The 15,686-nt window shown below is 39.6% G+C and overlaps 1 protein-coding gene across 2 annotated transcripts in view; it reads left to right on the top strand.

Annotated features, from left to right (window-relative positions):
- The window catches only part of SH3TC2 (SH3 domain and tetratricopeptide repeats 2), an 89,926-nt gene that overhangs the window by 794 nt on the left and 73,446 nt on the right, over positions 1-15,686 (top strand). The window lies entirely within an intron of this gene.

Raw genomic sequence — 15,686 nt, forward strand, 5'->3', positions numbered from 1 at the left:
TTATATATATATATATATATATATATATATATATATATATTTGTAAAAATTTCACTCTTCTTGTATTTTTCTTTTGTTCATTACTTTTGTTTCCAGCTTTATTGAGATGTAATTGACATATAACATTGTATTAGTTTTAGGTGCACAACATAATGATTTGTTACACGTGTATATTGCAAAATGATGACCATAATACGTTTCATTAACGTCCATCACCTCATGTAGTTACAAATTTTTTTTTCCATGATGAGAAGTTTTAAGATCTCCTTCCTTAGCAATTTTCGAATATACAATACAGTATTGTTAATTATATCACTATGCTATATGTCGCATGGCTGGGACTTATTTATCCTGTAACTGGAGGTTTGTACCTTTTGACCACTTTCCCCCATTTTGCTTACGCCCCACCTTCTACCCCTGGCCACCACCAATCTGTTCTCTGTTTCTATGAATTTGGGTTTTTTTTGGGGGTGCCACATATAGGTGACATCATTTGTCTTTCTCTAAGTGACTAATTTCACTTAGCATAATTATCCCACAAGGTCCATTCCTGTTGTTGCAAATGGCAGAATTTCCTCCTTTTTAAATGGCTGACTATTATTCCATTGGAAATGTATCTTTGAGGAGTGCCTGGGCAGCTCAGTCAGTTAAGTGTCTGACTCTTGCTTTTGGCTCAGGTCATGATGTTATGAATCGCGGGTTCGAGCCTCACATCGGGCTCTGTGCTGGCAGTGCGGAGCCTCCTTGAGATTCTCTCTCGCGCTCCCTCTCTCTCTCTGCCCCTCCCCTCCTCCCACTCTCTCAAAATAAATAGGTAAACTTAAAAAAATATATATATATATTTGTGTACATATATATATTTAAATATATATTTGCTAATACATAGATTAACAAAAACTAATAGCAAAAACTTACTGGAGATACATATATATATAAACATATATATATAATATTTATGTGCTATATATATGTGTGTGTGTATATATATATGTACATATATGTATATATATGTACATATATATATATGGGTATATGTAATCTGTAATATGGGTCTTTTCCTTATTCATCTGTAATATGTATATGGGTCTTTTCCTTATTCATATATGTAATATGGGTCTTTTCCTTATTCATCTGTCAGTAGACACTGAAGTTATTGTAAATAATGCTGCAATGAACATGCGGTACAGATATCTCTTTAAAGAGTGATTTCATTTACTTCAGGTAAAGACCCAGAAGTGGAATTGCTGGATCATTGTTGCTAGTAGTTCTGTTTTTAATTTGTTTACTTCTATTTTTAATTGAATTTGTTGACTTTCATACTCTTTTCCATCGTGGCTGTAGCAGTGTGCATTCCCACCAACAGTGCACAAGAGCTTCCTTGCCTATACACCCTTGCTGAGACTTGTTATCTCCGGTCTTTTCTCTAACAGCCATTCTAACAGGTGTAAGATACTGTCTCACTGTGGTTTTGATTGGCATTCATCTGATGATTAGCAATGTTGAACACCTTTTGATGTACCTGTTGGCCATCTGTCTGTCTTTGGAAAAATGTCTATTCAGTTCCTTAGCCGATTTTTTAGTCAAAGGGTTTGTGTTTTGCTACTGACTTGTGTGAGGTGTTTTTTTTTTTTTTTAAAATATTGTTTTGGATAATAACCCCTTATCAAATCTGTGATTTGCAAATATTTTCTTCCATTCCATAGTTGCCTTTTCATTTCGTTGATGGTGACTTTTTTCCCTCTGAGTGCATAATTAATGCTCAATACGTGTTTTTATTATTAATGCTCAGAACAGAGCATAGCACCTAGACCGAGTAGGTAGCCCAGAGATGTTTGATGAATATATGACAACTGCATGAATGAACTGGAAATGAGGAACCATGTTCTAGCTCCATTTCTGCCTCTGACTTCCTTTAACAACAAGTCTACCTGCTGACTCTACTGGCCTTCTCCAAACCTGCCTCTAATTTCCTATCTTAGCATTTTTCCAAGTGGCTTTTCCTCTGTCTGGAATGCTCTTCTCACTTATTTCTGCAGTCACAATTCTATCCTTCAAGATGCAAACGACATGCCCCCTGCTCTGTGAAGCTTTCTTTGTTTCCCCATCTGGTAGTGCTTCTCCCTTCTCATATTTCCAATATATTTCATTGTTGGTGGTTCCCAAATTTATATTTTCAGTCCAGATCTTTCTTATGAGCTCCAAACTGGTATATTCAAACGTCTACTCAGTACCTTCATTTGGATGTCTAATAGACTCAAATTTAATACATCCACTACCCACCCACCCACACTGCTAAGTTAGCTCTACTTGCTGGCTCTCCCCTCTCAGTTAAAGGCAACTCGATCTTTCTAGGTGCTCAGGCCAAAACATTACTCATCCCAATGCTTGCCTTTCTCTTACATCCTCCTCTTAGTCCATCTGGAAATCTTTTTAGATCTTCTTGGAACTATCCAGAATTAGAACACTTCTCACCACCTCCACTGTTACCACCATGGTCCAAGTCAGGGCCAATGGACTCCACCCCTGCCCTTCCCTCACACACAATCCATTTCTACAGAGCAGCCAGAGTGGTAAAATCTTGGTAAAATACAGGTCACATCCTCAGTCTCCTGCTAAAAGTCCCGTGGTGGCTCCACATTTCACTTAGAGCAAAAGCCAACATTCTTGAAACACTCTATCAGGCTTTACAAAACCTCACACCTCTCTGACCTCATCTCCCACTGCTCTCTCGGTCCTGGACACTCTCATCTTGTCCCCCAGATTCACTCTTCAGCCTTTTCCATCCCTCTCTCTTCTCCGGGAGACTGGTCGCGGGAATCTTCAAACCTTCTTCACAGTCTTTTGGCTTGTAGTTGGATCAGTCGATGGCAGGCGCTGGTTTGGGATGGGGGAAATGGGAGCTGAGAGAGACCGGGGTAGTTAGTCTTCTCTTTCCTTCCCTGCCAAGCCTGGTGGTGGCCATAACTGTTCTTTTACCAAAGACCACGTCTGTCAGTAATGCTCCTATAGCCAGCCTTCTCCGGGCTCTGGGAATGCTGTTCTCTGCTGACCCCTTCTGGCCAAGGAGTGCTATTGCTAATTCTCGGGGGCTTGACCTTGCTGGTTTACCTTACCTCTGTCCACAGCTTTGTAGTCTTTATACTCAATGCTCTTCAGTGACTCCTTTGAAGATGCTCTCTGCTTCCTGCCTAATCTTGATTGATCCTTTCCCCGGGGCTCACTTTGTTCAAGCAACACTTTTATGATATTGTCATTTGTAAGAAAAAGATACATTTGTCATTTAGATGATCAAAATATATTTCTCATATATAGTTGGTCTTCATCCAGGGTTCAAACTCTTCAAACCCTTGGAATTCCCTAAATGTTGAGAGTGATAAAGGTGTCTCCTTTATGTTAATGAGGTGACTTTTGCAACTAACCTAAGGATGGGTTGCCAGGAGAACCAACTATGTGATTAGAGGGTTGAAACTTTCAGTCCTGTTACTGACCTCTGGGGAGGGCAGAGAACCTGGAGGTTGAATCAATTGCCAGTGGCCAATGGTTTAATCAATCATGACTGTGTAACGAAGCCTCCATAAAAATGCAAGCGAACAAGGTTTGGAGAGCTTCTGGGTTGCTGAACACCCGGAGATTTGGGGAGAAGGGTGCACCTGGAGAAGTCGTGGAAGCTCTGTGCCTTCCCCGCACCCTGGGGGCTCTGCACTGGCTCTTTCCTTTTCTTGGCAGGCCCTTCTTCTAGATGTCTATGGATCCCTCCTTCATGTCTTTAAGTCTTTGCTCAGTTGTCACCTTCTCAGTGATCATGTGTCTGTGTTCTGATAAAACTGCAGCCCTTCTACCCTGGCAATTACACTTTTTTTTTTTTATAGTACGTATCATATAACTCATTATGGTATTTATTTATTTATTTGTGATTTTCACTATCTTTATCTTCTCACTAGATTATAAAATCCTTGAGGGCAAAGATTTCATCTGTTTTTTCACTGATAAATCTCTACTGCTAGAGTAATGCTTAGTATATAGTAGGTGGTAAGGGCCTGTTTGTTGAATGAGTCAGTGTTTCCCACTTTGTTCTCAACAGATCCTAAGTGTATAACCCGAGTGCCTATGTCATTACTCCAACTGAAAAGTAAATCTCCAAGAGGAATAATTGACATTTATACCTGAGGTTGCAAGGCAAAGGCCCTTAGGTTGGACTTGGCCTACAGCCAAGTTTTTTTATACTAAGGTATTGGTCCACACAATGTTTCAAGTACTATTTTGATTTACCTTTCCAACATTAAAAAATGGAGGATATTTCACTTAAAGATGTGGGTTTCTGGTTACTAAGCCAAAACAGAAGTCCTGGTCAAATTTTACATCATGTTACTTACTCTGGAACAGCTGAGTAGGGCTTTTCCCCTTAGACTGGACATGTCCTCTCCTGTGCTTCAGGGCTGTACCTTTTTCTGTTGTTTCCCTGACACCCTCAAAAGCTGAGTGTCAGCCAGCCACCTCCACTTATCTAGTCACCTGCTTGGCTCTTGTGAACACAGAAGTTTGCAACTCCTAATGGTCAAGTATATACCAGGGAGGCATAAATGTTTGATGATGATGATATGCTAACGATGATGTAGAAATACAGATAGAATTTATACTTTTTCTATTCTTTTCTCTTGTAACTTCTCTTCATTTACTTGTTCTATCAGTGTTGTCTTCAAATATAATTGTGGACTTGTCTTTCCTTTTTTTTTTTAGTTACATCATGTTGCTTTATTTATTCTCCAATTCTGTTATTAAGTGCGTACATATTTATGGCTATGTGACTCGTGAAGAAGACCTGGAATATACCAGAGGAACTGAAGGACACTGAGGACGCGGTCTACCAACTTGTGGTCGATGACCTGAAAGACACTATCAGCCAACCTGACTTAATTGACATGTGTAGAACCTAATAACAAAATAAGCATTCTTTTCAAATACACATGGAACATTCACCAAAGTAATTCATATGCTGGCTCATGAAACTAATACCTGCAAATTTGTAAGGACTTAAATAATACAAAGCATGTTCTTTGATGACAATAGTGTTAAACTAGGATTGAATAAGAGAAAGATACAGCAAAAACTATAATTAGAAATTTAAAAACACATTTCTAAATAATCTGTGGATCAAAGAAGGAATCATGAAGGAAATTCTAATGTATTTTGAATTAAACAAATGGAAACACAACATATTCAAAAAATGTGTGATGCACCTAAAGAAATGCTCAGAGGAAAATGTATAGAATTAATTACTTATAAAGAAGGAAAGTCTCCAACAATGATCTCAGCTACCACCTTAAGAAATTATAAAAGGAAAGCAAGTTAAACACAAAGGAAGCCGAAGGAAGGAAATATAGAGCAGAAATCAATGAAATAGAAAACAGGAAAATAATAGAGAAAAAGCTGTTGAGCCATAACTTACAAATTTATAGTCAGTCTGATCAAGGAAAAAGAGGAGAGAAGATACCGATTACCAATATCAGAAATGAAAGAAAAGACTTTACTATACATCTTACAGGAATTAAAAGATTATAAACAACTTTACACTAACATATTTGAGAACTTACACGGAATGGAAAAATTGCCTGAAAGACCCAAACTCCCAACGCTCACTCAAGAAGAAATAGTCTGATCAGGGCTACATGGTGGTGAATTTTTCCAAACACGTAAGGAAGAAATAATACCAGTTCTAGAGAAATGTTTCCAAAAAATGGTAAAGGGTAGAACATTTTCCAACTTACTTTATGAGGCCGATACTAACATGATACCAAAACCAGACAAAGACCAAGATTTCATGAAAAGTAATCTAAAGCCCAAATATACCTGATGGACATAGATACAAAAGTCCTCAGCAAAATGTTAGCAAATCAAATCCAGCAGTATATTAAAAAAGATAACACAAGTGGGGGATGCTAGGTTGGTTCGACACTTGAAAATCGATCAATGTAATTTACCATATCAGCAGACAAGCGAAGAACATAATTATTTTAATGATGCAGATGAAGCATTTTAGCAAAATTCAACATCCATTCATAATAAAATCTCTCAAGAAACTAGGAGCTACAAAATAGAGAAATCTGTTCATAATGTCCCATTGCCTGAAGTCTTACACCCTTTCTATTGTTCAGATCCCCTGTCACTCGAGCACTCTGCCAGCTTCCCAAGCCAGCATTCACTCATTCATTCACTATCTGTCAGTATCTACTGTGTGGAAGGCACAGTAATAGGCACACAGTTATAGGCTCTGGGGGACACAGCTGTGAGCAAAATAATAAAAATTCTGTCCTCATAGAGCTCTCATTCTAACAGGTAATATCAGCTCCCCAGAGCTCCCTGCACTTTGCTCAGTGGCCTTTCACTCCCTCACACTAGTCCTATTCCCCTCCTGGCACAGGGCCTCTGGGAGACATGCCGGTCCCTCTTGAATTCTTTTCTCTCTCATCTTTGCCTATGTAACTTTTACTTATTTTTCAGATGGTAGCTGAAGAGTCCCTTCTATAGGGAAGCCTTCCTTGATTTCCCTGCCTACATGCCTCCTCATGTAAAAAAATGTTTATTTATTTATTGAGAGAGAGAGAGAGGAGAGGAGAGAGAGTGTGTAGGGGCAGAGAGAGAGGAAGAGAGAGAGAATTCCGAGCAGGCTCCGTGCTGTCAGCACAGAGTCTGACACGGGGCTCGATCTCATGACCCGTGAGATCCCGACCTGAGCCGAAACCAAGAGTCAGATGCTTACCGGACTGAGCCACCCAGGCACCACCCTCCTCTTTTATATGTACTTATTGTACTTCCCTTCCTCCCCGTCACAGCCCTTGTTGCATAATCATTTGTGGGACACTTTGGTTGACCTCTAAGTGACTGATGGATCATGGGTTCTGTGAAGGCATGGGCTCTGTTTTCACTCAACAGTGTCACTAGTTTCCAGTGCAGAGTAGGGGCTCATTCAGTGTTATATAAAAGAGTGAGTTTGTGCCTCCATCCAAGACTTGATTAAATTTTGGCCTGGAATGGACTGGCATGAGAACTGGACGAAGAACGTGCTCAAAAAACAGCATCCAAGATGGGGATAACAGGGAATCCTTGGGCACCATTGGTGAGAACGTAAATTGGTGCAGCCAGCATGGAAAACTGCGGAGGTTCCTCAGCATATTAATAACAGAAATACTGTGGGGGCGCCTGGGTGGCTCAGTCGGTTAAGCGTCCGACTTTAGCTCAGGTCACAATCTCGCGGTCCGTGAGTTTGAGCCCCGCGTCAGGCTCTGGGCTGATGGCTCAGAGCCTGGAGCCTGCTTCCAATTCTGTGTCTCCCTCTCTCTCTGCCCCTCCCCCATTCATGCTCTGTCTCTCTCTGTCTCAAAAATAAATAAATGTTAAAAAAAAAATTTTTTTTTAAAAAACAGAAATACTGTGTATGGTCCAGTACTTCCACTGCTGGGTATTTACCCAAAGAAAATGAAAACACTAATTTGGAAAGAGAGATGCATCCCCATGTTTATTGCAGCATTAGTTACAATAGCCAAGATATGGAAGCAGCCCGTGTCCACTGATAGATGAATGGACAAAGATGGGGTATGTAAATGCAGCAGAATATTACTCAGCCATTAAAAAAGAACGAACTCTGGCCATTTGTGACAACACGAAAGGACCTCGAATGTATTATGCTAAGGGAAATAAGTCAGGCAGAGCAAGACAAATACCATATGATTTCATTTATGTGTGGAGTCTAAAAAATAAAGCCAATATGTACACACATACATACACACACATTAGAAACAGACTCATAAATACAGAGAACAAACTGGTGGTTCCGGGGGGGGGGGGGAGGGGCAAAACAGGTGAAGGGAATTAAGAGGCACAAACTTCCAGCTCTAAAACGGGTAACTTAGAGGGACGAAAAGTACAGCACAGGAAATATAGTCTATAACATTGTAATAACTTTGTACGGTGACAGATGGTGACTACGCTTATCCTGGTGAGCACTGCATAATGTATAAAACTGTGGAATCACTACGCTGTATACCTGAAACGAATATGACATTATATGTCAACTATATGCCCATAAAAAAGAAAGAAACTAGCACCCGAGGAAGTATTACGTAATTTATTAGTGGCCTTTAAATTAGTCATCAATCTGTCTAACCTTATTTGGATTCAGTCCATAGTTTTTCCATCTCATTTGTGAGATCTCACGGGAGGCTTTTGAAGTTCAGCTCACTATGTCAACTGCATTCCTCTGCTCTGCTGACTATCCAAAACGCAAATGAGGTTTGTTTTGTGTAACTAGATTCTGTGCGTACTCCTAGCCTTCCCACATTTGGTCCTCCGTCCACTCATCTGTAAGGTGCTGGGCTCCATCAGGCGATTTCCCAGATTCCTCCTGATTTTAGGAGCAGGGGCTGGGGTTCTGCACACACCCCCCTGCCCCCCGATGAGGGGTTGGCTCCCTGATGCTGCTGGGGCCGAAGTGAGACGCTGCGCCCACGGCTCCGGTGTTGCCCAGATCGCTCAGGGAGGTGTTTGCAGAGAGAGGCCGGGTGGGGATCACTTGCTCATTGGCAGGCAAGTCCGTGAGGGCCAAGGCAGTCAGGGGGAAAACAAGCACAGCAGCCTTGATTCCTGGGATGCTCCCTGCCCTCCTCCCCCACCCTGGCCTCCCCCACAGGAACCAAACTGTGTATCTCAATCCTAGAATGTGAGGAATGTGCCAGAGCCTGCTAGGCATGGAGCAATCTGCAGAGAGGCAGGGAGGAGCTCTGCTCCCTGGTCAGAGGCCTGACAGAGCAAGGACTATGGGTCCTGAGGGCTGGGCTGCCCCTCCCACCCTCCCTGGGCCTCCTGCTGCAGCTGGATATCAAAGGCTGCTTTGTGCACTGAGCCGGCTTTCCGTCTGTCCAGTATCTGCTAGGAGGTTGGAGAAGGGGCGCTGTTAGGAAGGGCGCCCCTACCTAACCCCGCTCAGGCTGACGTCCCTTGATCTCTCAGCCCTGGAGGGATGGTGCAGACAGAGGCCTTTGTTTCTGCGTCCCAGGAAGCAGTCTGTCTATTGGCCCAGAGGAGTTTTACCGGTTTTTCAAAGAAATAACTGTTTCGGTTCATAGATATTCTCTATTTTTTCCCAGGTTAATTGAAATATAATTGACAGCGTCACCTGGGTGGCTCAGTAGGTTGAGCATCTGACTTCGGCTCAGGTCGTGATCTCACGGCTTGTGGGTTCGGGCCCCACGTCGGACTCTGTGCTCACAGCTCAGAGCCTAGAGCCTACTTCAGAGTCTGTGTCTCCCTCTCTCTCTGCCCCTCTCCCACTGTCTCTCCCCCTCTCTCTCAAAAATAAAACATTAAAAAATATATATACTTGACATACAGCACTGTAGAAGTTTAACATGTACAACATAATGATCTGACTTGTGAAGTGATTATCAGAACGAATTTAAATTAAATGTAATGTCTATGTGTTTGTTCAGTTTCTATTTGATTCCTGCTCTTTCTTATCTCTACTATTTTCTTTCCTCCTTCTCCTTACTTGTTTAGTTTGCCTGCTTAGACGACCGAGTTGAGACTGTCTTCTCTTCTCATATAAGCATTTAATGTGATAAAGATCCCTTTAAGCACTGCTTTTCCTGCAACCCCCAGATTTTGATAGGTTGATTTCATTGCATTCAAACTATTTTTTAATTTCCCTTCTGATTTGTCCCTCATCCCTTGAGTTATTTAGGAGTGTTTTGTTTAATTTGCACATATCTGGGGATTTTCCAGGTATTTCTCTTTTATTGATTTCTAATTTAATTCCTTTGTGTTCAGAGAACATTCTTGGATGATTTTAATTTTTTGAATTTCTCAACATTTGTTTTTTCATCTCAGAATATGTTCTTCTTGGTGAGTGTTCCATATGCACTTGAAAAGATGGCCTATTCTGATGTGTTTTGGTGCACTCTTGTATAAATGTCAGTTGGGTCAAGTTGATTAAAATGTTATTCAAGATTTGAATCCTTACTGGTTTTTGGTGGTGGTGGTGGTTTTTTGTTTTGTTTTGTTTTGTCTTTTGTTTTGTTGTTGTCTTGTTTTGTTTTGGTTTTTTTGGTCTACCTGTTCTATTAATTACTGAGAGAGAACTGTTAAAATATCCTGGTAAAGGGCGCCTGGGTGGCTCAGTCAGTTGGGCATCCAACTTCGGCTCAGGTCATGATCTTGCAGTTGGTGGGTTCGAGCCCTGTGTCGGGCTCTGTGCTGACAGCTCAGAAACTGGAGCCTGCTTCAGATTCTGTGTCTCCCTCTCTCTTTGCCTCTCCCCTGCTTGAGCTGTCTCACTCTCTCAAAAATAAACTTGAAAAAATAAAAAAATAAAAATTAATAAAATATCCCACTCAAACAGTGGACATTATTATTTCTTTCAGATTTATTATTTATTGCTTCATGCATTTTAAGCTGTGTTGGTAAGTACATACACTTTGAAAAAGTTTTTTTTTAACATTTATTTTTGAGAGACAGAGTGAGACAGAGCACGAGTGGGGGAGGAGCAGAGAGAGGGGAGGACACAGAATCTGAAGGAGGCTCCAGGCTCTGAGCTGTCAGCACAGAGCCCAACGTGGGGCTCGAATCCACAAACCGCGAGATCATGACCTGAGCCGAAGTTGGACACTCAAGTGACTGAGCCACCCAGGTACCCCCCCCCTTTTTTTTTTAAATTTTTTTTAACATTTATTTTTGAGAGACAGAGTGAGACAGAGCATGAGTGGGGGAGGGGCAGAGGGCAGGTACATACACTTTTTAAAAAGAGATTTTATTTTTAAGTAATCTCTACACCCAATAGTGGCTTGAACTCACAAGCCCAAGATCAAGAGTTGCATGCCCCACTGACTGAGCCAACTAGGAGCCCTGGTGCATACTCTTTTAAGATTGTTAATATCTTTTAAATATGTTATCCTTTTTATTATTACAAAATGTTTCTATTTATCCCTGATCATGTTCCTCGTTCTGAAATTTGCTTTAATCAATATGAGGCATTTCTTTTGATTGGTGTTTGAATGGCATTTCTATTTTTATACTTTTATTTTTAACCTAGTTATATCTTTATATTTATACTTATATATTTAGTTCCCTTTATCCAATCTGGCAATCTTTAAGTGGAGAGTTTAGGCCATTTTCACTTAATGTAATTATTATTGGTTGGGCCTAAATTTACCATCTTGTTAACCTTTTTCTTGTTGCTATTGTTGTTGTTCCATTTGTCCTTTGTTCCATTTTCTTCTTTTCCTGTCTTCTTTTAGCTTGACTGTTTTTTAATGATTGTATTGAATATTAGGTATGCATTTTAAAAATTTTAAAACACTCCTCATGTAGAATAGAATCATACGATTTCTGCTATCACACTGCCGCAGGATTAAGCTAGAAATCAATAACAGAAAGATAACTGGAAAATCCCAAAAGATGTGGAGATTAAACAGCACACTTTTAATTTTTTTTTAATGTTTATTTATTTTTGAGAGACAGGGCGTGTGTGAACAGAGGAGGGACAGGGGGTGGGGGTGGGGGTGGGGACAGAGGATCCAAAGCAGGCTCTGCACCGACAGCAGTGAGCCCAATGTGGGGCTTGAACTCATGAACTGTGAGATCATGACCTGAGCTGAAGTCGGACACTCAACCGATCGAGCCACCCAGGTGCCCTATAAATAGCACAATTTTAAATAACACATGGATTCTAGAAGAAATCTCAAGAGAAATTTAAAAGAAAATTTGGAACTCAATGAAATGGAAATCATAACTTATCAAAGTTTATGGGATGCAATGAAAGTAGTACTTAGAGGGAAATTTCTAGCATTGAATGTGTTTATTAAAAAAAAAGAAATATCTAAAATTGATAATCTATGTTTCCACCTTAGGAAACTAGAAAAAGAAGAGCAAATTAAATCCACAGTACATAGAAGAAAAGAAATAGTAATGATTAGAGCAAAAGCCAATGAAATTGAAAACGGGAAATCAATAGAGAAAAATCAATGAAACTCAAAACTGCTCTTTGAAAAGATGAATAAAATATATAAAAAATAAAATAGATGAAGAAAGAGGGAGGACACAAATCGCTGATATCAGAAACAAAGGAGGGGACATTATTATTAGAACCCACAGAAATTAAAGGATAATAAAGAAATAGTATGAACAATTCTATGCCCACAAATCTGACAATGTAGACAAAATGGACTAATTCCTTGAAATGAACAACCTGTCCAAAGTCACACAAGAAGAAATAGATGCTCTGAATAAGCCCTTATCTATTAAGGAAATTGAATTGACAATTAATAAACTTCCAAAAAAGAAAGAACCAGACCCAGATGGGCTCCTGGGTGAATTCTACCAGATGTTTAAGTTAGAAATTATATCAATGCTCTAAAATCTCTTCTAGAGGATAGAAGCAGAGGGAATACTTCCTAATTCATTCTATGGGGCCAGTATTACTCTAATACCAAACCAAACGTAAACATCACAAGAATAGAAAACTGCAATACCTCTTGTGACCATAGATGCAAAAGTCCTCAACAAAATATTAGCAAATTGAATCCAAAAAAGTATAAAAAGAATTATATACTATGACCAAGTGGGATTTATCCAGATATGCAAGCAGGTTTAACATTGAAAATCAATTAATATAATCCATCCCATAGAAAAAAATCACATGATCATATCAATAGATGCAGAAAAAAACATTTAATAAAATCTAACACCCATTCAAGATAAAAACTCTCAGTAAACTAAGAATAGAGGGGAACTGTCTCAACTTGATAAAGACTGTCTGCAAAAAACCTACAGGTAACACCATACTTAATTGTGAGAAACTCAAAACTTTCCCTCTAAGGTTAGGTACAAGGCAAGGATATCCCTACTCAGAACTCAGTTTCAGCATTGTACTAGAAGTCCTTGCCAATGCAGTATGGCAAGAAAAGGAAACCAAAGGTATACAGGTTGGGAAGAAAGACTTAAAACTATCATTGTTCACAAATGACATGATCATATGCTATGGCTTTGGACAATGTACAATAAGTAGTCATAGCAAGTTTTCAAAATACAAGTTGGCATACAGACGTCAATTGCTTTTCTAAATACTAACAATGAACAAGTGGAATTTGAAATTAAAAACACAATACCATTTACATTAGCATTCACCAAAAGGAAATACTTACTAACAAAGTATGTACAAGATCTGTATTAGGAAATCTATTAAACTCTGATAAATGAAATCAAAGAACTACATATGGAGATATATTCACGTTCATGAGTGAGAAGACTCAATATTGTCAAGCTGTCTGTTCTCCCCAGCTTGATCTGTAGATTCAATGCAATCCCAATCAAACTCCCAGTAAGTTATTTTATGGATATTGGCAAAATGATTTTAAAATTTATATGGAGTGAGGCAAATGACTCAGAAGAGCCAACACAATATTGAAAGAGAAGAACAAAATTGGAGGACTAATGCTAGCTGAATTCAAGACTTACTATAAAGCCGCAGTGATCCAGACAGTGTGGTATTGGAAAAGATAGGCAAATAGATTAATGGAGGAGAACAGAGAGCCCAGGAAATAGTCTTCCATAAATACAGTCAGCTGATCTTTGACAAAGGAACAAAAGCATAAGAATGCAGCCAAGACAGTCTTTTCAACAAATGGTGCTGGAATAACTGGACATCTGGGCCTGTGTCTGGTCTAGACACAGAACTTACATCCTTCACAATAATTAACTCAAAATGGAGCACAGACCTAAATGTAAAATGTGAAACGATAAAACTCCTACAAGATAACATAGGAGAAAACCTAGATGACCTTGGGAAGACATGATCCTTGGAAGAAATAATTGGCAAACTGGATTTCATTAAAATTAATACAAACAAACACCTTGTGCTTCTGTGAAAGACAATGTCAAGAGAATGAGAAGACAAGCCACAGTTGGGGAGAAAACATTTATTTAAAAAATGTATCTGATAAAGGACTGGTGTCCAAAATAAGCAAAGAACTCTTAAAACTCAACAATAACAAAACTAACACCCCAATTAAAAAACAGACCAAAGACTTTAACAGACACCTCACTAAAGAAGATATGCAGAAGGAAAATAAGTATATGAACAGATGTTCCTCATCATTTGTCATTAGGGAAATGCACATTTATACCATGACATACGTATTAGAATGCCCAAATTCTGGAATACTGACATCACCAAATGCTGGTGAAGATGTGAAGCAACAGGAACTCTCATTTATTGTTAGTGGAAATGCAAATGGTACAGACACCTTAGAAGACAGTTTGGTGGTTTCTTACAAAAGCAATATAGTCTTATCATAAGATCCAGTGATTGCACTCCTTGGTGTTAACTCTAAGGAGTTGAAAATTTATGTTCATGTAAAAAATTGGACATGGATATTTATTCCTAATTGCCAAAATTTGGAAGCAGCCAAGATGTCCTGCAATGGGTAAAAGGATAGATAAACTGTGGTTCATCCTGACAATGGAATATTATTCAATACTAAAAAGAAACAAGTTATCAAGCCACAGAAAGACATGGAGGAACCTTAAATGCATCTTGCTAAGTGGAAGAAGCCACTCTGAAAAGGCTGTATACTGTATGATTCCAACTATATGACACTCTGGAAAAAGAAAAATTATGGAAATAGTAAAAAGACCAGTGACTGTGGGGGAGGGGGTTGTGATGAATAAGCAGGGCATAGAGGATTTTTAAAGCAGTGAAAATATTCTGTATGATATTATAATGATGACTGTATGTCATTGTACATTGTCCAAAGCCATAGCATATCCAACAGCAAGAATGAATCCTATGACAAACTATGGACTTTGGGCGATTATGCTGTGTCAATGTGGATTCATCCTTGGTAAATATTGTACCAGTCATGTTAACAGGGGTGGCTATGCATGTGTGTGTTGGGGGGGGTGGCTAGTGGGTATGTAGGAAATCTCTGTATCTTCATCTCAATTTTGTTGTAATCCTCAAACTGTTCAAAGAAAGTTAAAAAAAGGTCAACAGAGCCTCAGGGACATGGGAGACAATATCAAAAGGTCTAACATTATAGACTCCCCACATGATTGGACTCCTCAAATGAAAGGGGGAGGGGGTAGAATAGGGCAGACATCTTCTCACAGGTACAAATTCAAGAAGCTCCGTAAGATAAATTAGAAGAAAACTACACCTAGTCACATCATAGTCCAAGTGTTGAAAACCAAAGGTAAAGAGAAAATGTTGAAAGAGCTAGGGAAAATGACGCACGACATACGGTGGAATATGACAGATTCTCTACCTCGACCAAACTTGAATCAAGTTCCTGAGTCTGACTAGGTCCCAGCCTTAGGCTCTGCCCTTGGTCCACTTAGCCCAGGTGTAACAAGAATCCTGCTGAGTCCGTTTAGCCACAGTTCCCTCTTAGTATCTGATCACCCTTGATATCTGATCAAATTCCTCACCTCCTACCCTCAATATCTTATCATCCTGGCTTGCCTTCAGCAAGAATTCTGTTGAGCAAGACTATCAAGAATCCTCATATTCCTGATGTTTTGTTTTAGTAATTTTCCATTTACTTCCCCTGTGCTGCTCCTTGGCTATAAATCTTCACTTCTTCTTGTATTTGGAGTTGAGCCTGATCTGTCTCCCCTACTGTAAAACCCCCACTGCAGTA

The sequence above is a fragment of the Panthera leo genome, chromosome A1 (assembly GCF_018350215.1).
Source record: "Panthera leo isolate Ple1 chromosome A1, P.leo_Ple1_pat1.1, whole genome shotgun sequence".
Lineage (NCBI taxonomy): Eukaryota > Metazoa > Chordata > Mammalia > Carnivora > Felidae > Panthera > Panthera leo.